The sequence below is a fragment of the Camelina sativa genome, chromosome 19 (genome assembly GCF_000633955.1).
Source record: "Camelina sativa cultivar DH55 chromosome 19, Cs, whole genome shotgun sequence".
NCBI classification, from domain to species: domain Eukaryota; kingdom Viridiplantae; phylum Streptophyta; class Magnoliopsida; order Brassicales; family Brassicaceae; genus Camelina; species Camelina sativa.
In genome coordinates this window covers 20,128,811-20,136,721 of record NC_025703.1, presented here as the reverse complement: position 1 = coordinate 20,136,721, position 7,911 = coordinate 20,128,811, and positions in this window count along the sequence as shown.

Genomic DNA, 7,911 nt, shown 5'->3' with positions numbered 1-7,911 from the left:
AAAAAAAAAAAAAAAAAAAAAAAAAAAAAAACTGTAGAAACATAGCCGAAATGAGAGTATAATGTACTATTTTGTAATTATCATCACAAATTTTTTCAAAAATATAACCAAAGAGTCAAAATAATAAAGAAAGAACAAAATTACTTACAATTTACATTTGGAATGGTGGCGACTATGACTTGCAGCTGAATATAGAACGATGTAAACGATGGTGAGAGGACACATTAGTCCTGAGCATTCGATTTAATCAGGTTATTCGGTTCGATATTGGTTTTTTTTAATTTCGGTTATCTAAAAATCTTGCTGAAATAACCCAAATTAAATTTCGATTCGGATTATTTGGTAGTCGGGTTAGTCGGGTCGGTTTTTGAGTTTTAAATCAATTCTGAATTGAACCGATATTTTTTCTATTTCGGTTAATATTAACCGAATTACAGCAAAATAATGTTAATGAGCTCAAAAAAAACAAATCTAATTACAAACTAATTAAAAACCCGATTAACAAAAATTTACAAAAAAACAAAATAACAGGCCCAACCCATTAACAATTAGGGTTTTCGATACATTGCTCATGGTGAGCAAGCGGCAGGAACGGCGATGCCAACCACGACGGCGGCGATTAACTTCCCTCTCTCTCTCTTCGAGATGAGAGATCCACTTGTTGGACTGGAAGGACTAGGTCATGCTTAGAGATGTTGTGGTGGGTAAAAAAACCCAGTCCGGCCCAAACTTGAAAAAAACCCGCCCAAAAAAAACCCGAATTCATAAAACCCGAATGGGTTTTAAGTCTTCTGGGTAAACCCGAACGGGCTTTTAGTTTTGTGGGTAAACTCATGGGTACCCGAATGTTTTTAGTGTTATGAGATGTAATTTGTATTTTGCATTATGTATTTTTGTGTGTTTTAGCTTTTTGGTACCAAATATGATTTATATTATGTATTTTATTTATTTTATGACAATTTTCAAAAATTTATAATCTTATATCATATAGATAAAGTATACCAAATACATTTAAGAGTTTTGTTAAGAGAGATAATATTTGTTTGTGTATTTGTTTGTATTGTTCTTTCACCAAATATGACTAAAGTCAAATTAAATCTCAAAGTCGTATGATACAATCATATTTTGCCACTTTGGGATTTTAGTTTTAGGGTTAACTAAAACTAAGTGTCGGCCAAAAAATAAAAACGACATCGTTTTGTCACATGTGATTTTTTATTTTTAAAATCTCGTGGGTACCCATAACCCAATAAGATAAACCCGAATGAGACTTTCCAATTTGGGTACCCAAACCATTTAAAGCCCACAAAAATTTAACACAAAAAGGCAGATTTTTGGGTTTCTTATTTTTTATGGGTCCCGGGTACCTATTGGGTTAAAACCCACTATTAACATCCCTAGTCATGCTATAGTCCAAAGGCGCAAACTATAGATCTACGAAAGAAAAAGAGAAGTACATCACAAACTGAATCAATAAATCACGAACTGAATCAATAAATGGCACAATAAGAGAGGGACAAGAAGAGATGCATACCTTGGGTTGGATGTGAGTCTTCTCGATATCCATTTGCGGTACAAGAAGAACAAAGAAGAAGGACTGAAACGATGGCTTCAAGTGGTAAGAAGAACGAAGACGAAGAAAGTAAAAGGAGGAAGAAGAAGAGGGTTTCTTTGTGAGGAGAAGCGGAAGACGGAAGAGATTAGAAAACATAGTTGCATTAAGAAAATAGGGTTTTGTCTTTTATATGGTGTTCCCTTTAACCGAGAAAACCAATCGGTTATCGTCTACCGAACCGATAACCGAACTCTAATTATAAATCCGCCGATTGGTTTATAACAGTAAATCGGTTCGGTACCAAAAACCGAAATCGTCGGTTTATTCGGTTCAGTTTAAACGGTTTTGGCCGATTGCCCAGGACTAGAACACATAATATGAACTTTGACCATCTTTTCCTTTGTACTTGACGATTTTTTATTATATATTTCTTCAACCAAAGACACATTGTTCCACGCTTTAAACACTAAACTTAAGTATCAAAAACTTAAATTAGATTTTTTTAACAATTAGTAAAAAGAAACAAAAAGATGGCCAAGTGCTATAAAAATAACTTCTATGAGTTCAGAATGTGTATTTGATTCTTATATTTATAGGAAAAGCATGTCACTTTCAGAATATGCTTCGAAAATCCTAATATATGCTTGATTGTTATAAATGTAAATGATACCAATATATTTTCCGAATAAAAATTTTCCATAAAGATTTGGTTAAGTAGCTATATTTTTGATGCTTTGAGTAATTAGTTAGTAAAAACAGAAAAAAAATTTAAATTTTCAAAGTAGGTAATTAGGTAAATATGAGGTTAACGTAATAGAAGAAGCAATCTAGGTAATATTGAAAGATATTTGTGATTTTAACTTAATGATTAGCATTTAATCGATTTTAAATATGGTTACTTTCAAAATCATATTATTCTCACAAAGATTTAGTGATTAAATATTTTTTAGGTGTTATCACAATTATAGTCAGTACTAAATATGCAGAAATTAGTCGGCTGGAAAAATTCTTATGTTGTTATTAAAATATATATATATATATATATATATTCAAAACTCATGAAATTAAGGGGGTGTATTCAACTTCACATTTTAAGTGATTTGTGTCGAATTTACAAATTTTATGTTATTCAATCATGAATTAAAAAAGTCTATTTAATCCACTGTTATTGAAGTGATGATTTAAAATTTTATTTTAAAATCTACTGTTATTCAAAACAGTTTGTGGAATGAAATTTTAATAAGTTTTAAAGATTCTGGAGGATTTGAGAGGATTTGTTTAGTTAAAAAATACAGAAATCAAAATCTCATGGTTTTAGGTGGGATTTGAAACAATTTTACCATAAATCATATCAACTTCCCACAAATCTATCAAAATTCCAAATTTACTAAATCCCATAAAATCCTCCAAAATCATGATTTAATACACCCCCATAAATTTAAAATAATCCTGAACTTGAGATAATTGCGGGATCAATATCTCAAATATTTGGTTATCAAGACAAACATTAATGTAGACGATTAAATCAATTAAATTACATATTCAAAATTTATGAAAACTGCAATATTTGTAATTTTAACAAACTTTGACACCAAATTTTTAAAAATTTATCTTATTATCACAATTGATGTTTTTATTAAAATTTATGGAAACTATTATATATAGTAGTTATTTTGATTTATCTTGTATTTAATTAATTTATTTACTTTAAAAAAAACAAAGAAAGTAAAAAGAATAAATAGGCCAACGAAAGGGGTAAAGAGATAAAACAAAAAAAAATTATGCGGAGGTTCTTAATTTAGAAAGACTAAACAAATGGGGAAGCAAATAAAACAAAAAAAATAATCTATAAACTTGACATCAACAAGAATCAAACTTGGTACCTTTGACATATGTACCCACTATACTTAACCACCAGACCATTTGTACTTTTCGCAACAGATGACAAAACTAATTTATCTTAAAGGGTTTGAGAGATAAGGAAAAAATTAGGAAAATGTAAGATCCGACACGGTAATCTGCGCGTTTACCCAGCTGCCAGAAAAACCTACCTCCATCTCCCAAGTATTCTGACTTCCAATCAGGTTCCTCCTCCAAACAGTAGCCACATGAGTTTTAAACCCAACACGGTGTTCCATGGCATCATTCTCTTCAACCCCATGCCTCCACTCTCTTTATTGGTGCATACTTTCTCCCAGCTGAATTTGGCTCCTCTGGCCGAATTTGGAGCTCCTTGCCAAAGACAAAACATTCTCTCAATCTCCTCAATGCAATTCCTAGGGAGCAAAAAGATGGATGTCCAGAAGGTAATAGTAGAGTAAATGACCGACTGTATGAGTTGTAACCTCCCTGCAAAGGATAAATGTCTGACCGGCCAGGCTGAGAATATGTTCCTAGTCCTATTTAGAGGAGGATGGTAGTTTTGTCTCCTTATTTTTCTAGAGGATAGAGGCACCCATACGTATTTCATAGGGAGTGAACCTTGAGTGAGTCCTAGTCAAAATGCTGATTATTCTGAAAATTTCCTCTATCCAAAAAAAATTGGTTTTCTCTCTATTAATCCACAAACCTGATTGAGCTTTAAATTCCTCAAGAATATCCAAAATTTCTTGGAGAGATTGCTCTGTCCCATCAAAGAAAATCAGTATAAATTAAGTTACTTATATCTAGTATCTTTGCTTCTAAAGGTGCATAAACATTAATTACTTCTTCTTTACAAAATCAAATTACAATCCTTTTCCCTTTTGTAGCATGTATGATGAGATATAAATTATGATTCTCAAAAAGTAAGTGAAAGATGAAACGGTATTTTAACATTGTATACGTCCACGATTCTTTCAAAAGCAAATTTTAAAGTATCATTTTTGTCAAAAGCTAGATAGTAGATATATTCAGGTCCGTTAACACGAGTACTTCGAAAATTTAGACTAACGCAGGTTGAACTACATACGTACATGTCCACATTATCATTAAATCGAAAAATTTCGTTAACTCATAAACTTTGAAATATTTATACATGTCTTACGTTCAAAATGCAGATTTATCACTACTTTTTTTTGTTATAATTGATCAGGTATTCAGGTTAATCATTCCTCGACACCAAAACAAGTGTTCACCCACGTTATAGGTTTTGATTGGTTGCATATCTTAACTCTGCAGTAATTTATCTGGGGGTTGGGATAGCCGGATAGGTAAAACGCGTGTCATCGACAAACCTTATACATGATTCAAAAGGCTAGCCATAATAACCTACATCCATCTCAACCGCCCAAAATTCACCTGCATCTATCTCGCAAAAGATCAACGGTGATTAATTCTTTGGTACGACACTTAAGAGTAGCAGTTCATTAATAACAAATCTCAAAGCATTCTTTTTGTTTTCTCTCCTTGAAGAAAGTACATGCAAAATCAATGGCTCCGAGTCCGAGGATCACAACAATCACCGGCCAAGACTACTCTATCGATTTCTAAAGGTGCATAAACATTACATATTCTCTATATTTAAATCAGATCCTTTTCTGGTCCTGTCCCTGTGATGGTATATGCCTATTTAGTGAGATATATCATATATATTGTCTTAAATTTCTATGAATCAACTAAGTTAAAAATAATGGCTCACGAGCCCGGCCCTTTCGTTATTTTGTTTTTTGGTAATTATATATATATAGGCCTTAAAACCCCTAATTATCGGCCCTTTCATGTTCTTCCGATAATTACTGTTTTAAGGCTTAAAAATCCACTTAAATGCTATACTGCCAATCAAGACTCAAGACTCAAGAGGCTCGGTTAAATAAAACGAAACCCAAAGGAGTTAAGACCTCTTCACTTCCACCAAAAAGCAAAACCACCGAAAACTCTTCATCTCCCTCAAAACTTGAAATGGAGAAGACGACTCAAGCGACTTCCCCCAAGGTATCGCCAATGGTTTATTTTATCATTTCATGAACATTCGTTTTGCAGACAGAATCTTATAATTTGGTCTTGTTTGTGTAGCGAAAACCATTGACGACGTTAATTGACTCATACGCTGTACAATGTGGAAAGTGTAAGAAACTGAGATATATAGAGACACAAGAAAAGTATGAGGAGACTCGAAGTAAATCACCAGAGACATGTTTTGAATGCAAGAGTTGTGAAGAACCTGGATTTGTGGTTGTGGACTGTGATTCCCTTGGTGTGCGTTGGTTTGTGGATCAGCATGGTATACCCAAAACCCCTCAAGGGTTGAAGAGGCTGTTGGTTGTCAGAGAAAACGGCGAGAGAGTGGATGTGTATTACGAATCTCTCCAACAAAAAAGACTAAGGAGTCTCACGGAAGTCGCTAAGTATATTAAAAGCAACGAACAATTCAAAGACGTAAAGATTCAAGACGTTTCCTTTGCCGCACCCAAACTCATGAGAAGACCAAAGTTTTAAGGATGCTGTTGATAACACAAGATCTCAATATGGGTTAAGGTTTATCATGTCTCTTTAGCTTTTTCTTCTTCTGCATATGATGAACAAACTTAAGCACTAGCCTTTTCTTTTTAATGTTTGTTATGAGTCTTAAGTTTTTTTTTTTGTTATCTATTTGCTCTTAAGGGATGGTTTATAGAGAATCAACTGTATCATTTTCTAAGGATGTGTTGATGCTAATGAAAGACTCAAAGATGGTAGTAGAAATCAAAATATACACCTAAACATCATTTTTTTGGTATAGAGTTGAGAAACAGAGATCAAAAATGCCATGAGGAAAAAAAAAATCAGGGAAATACTATTCACCCCAATTCGTTCATTTCATTTTTTCAACCAATCAAATTATGCCAACTAATAAAAAAATTAGTATTTTTAGAAAACTAGAAATATTATTAAGTTTTGATTCATGAGGTTATATGTTGGTTTAGATTTATAAATATGGTTTAGATTTTACAATATAAAAGAGAATAAATATTAGTTTACGTTAACAAATGAGAATTAAAATTTAGATTTTATAAATAAAAAAGATTACACATCCAGTTTGAGTTGACAAATGAGAATTAAAGTTTATATTTTATAATAGAAAATAGATTACATATCGGTTTGAGTTGACACATGAGATTAGGGTTTAGATTTTACTGTTAAAAGAAATTACATGTCGGTTTAGATTTTTAATGATATTTTAAAATATACTCCCTCCGTTTCATAATATAAGATGTTTTAGAGAAGTTTTTTGTTTCATAATATAGGATGTTTTCAATTTTCTATGCAACTTTTAGATTAGTTTAGTATTTTATATTATGCAGTATTGTTTCTGATTAGTTGAACTTGTTAAAAGTAAAGACTTCTTATTCTGCGTGCTTTAGTTAAAACATCATATATTTTGAAACGGAGAGAGTATATTTTATATATCATATTTTAATGATATTTTAGAGATTAAACATCATATATTATGTATTGTTCGAAAGTTTTCGCTTAGGACCCTCTTTCTAAACTAGTGTCTTCCATTAGGGGTAGAAGAGAGATTTGACCGGAGTAAAGCACTCTCCATTACGACCTTTCAACCTGTTTACGCGTGTTTAATCGATTTTCACCAAGATTATCTCAAAGGAAACTAGGGTTCTTATGCTGATTTGGGTGTAGATTACTTTTCAAAGGAAATTTTAGGACGAAGGAAGTAGATTCGACGGGCTTAAGGTGTGGGCGTTGAATCGCAGGTCTAAACAGCTAAAGTTTAGTGATTGGATTTTAGATCTCAGATCTAGAAGTAATCGGGTTTGAAGTAAGTCATGTCTTCTGCTATGGATAGAGCGCTCATGGCTATGTCCTTGGAAGAAGAAGATATCCCGTTTGAGATGCCAAATTTACCAGAGTACTCGTCGTGTGAACAAAATGCTCTAAGCTTGGTTGGCAGAACTCTAAATCCAGAGTGTCAACCGATGGATCAACTGATCCGGAATATGCCTCGCAAATGGCAATAACTTGGAAGGACTAGAGGGGTTGCCCTGTCAAAGGAAAGATTCCAGTTTTTTTTTCACATCGGAGCATGATCTAGAAGAGGTGCTGGAGAAAGGTGTCCATACCTTCAATGAGTGGATGATAGTAGTCGACCGGTGGTACGAGAATCCTCCAGATAACTATCTACAGTTCACGCCCATGTGGGTTCAGATGTGGAATCTTCCAATTAACTACTATACAAGGGAGGCGCTTACAACCTTAGGAGAAATAGTTGGGCAGGTCACAGAGGTGGCTTTTGATCCTAAGAAGCCTCAGATCCAAGACTATATCAGGGTTAAGGTTTTATTTGATGTTTTGAAGCCTCTGAGAGGATCAAAGATAGTTAACTTGCCTAAAGGGGGTTCGACTTCTGTTAACTTTGAGTATGAAAGGGTGCAAAAAAG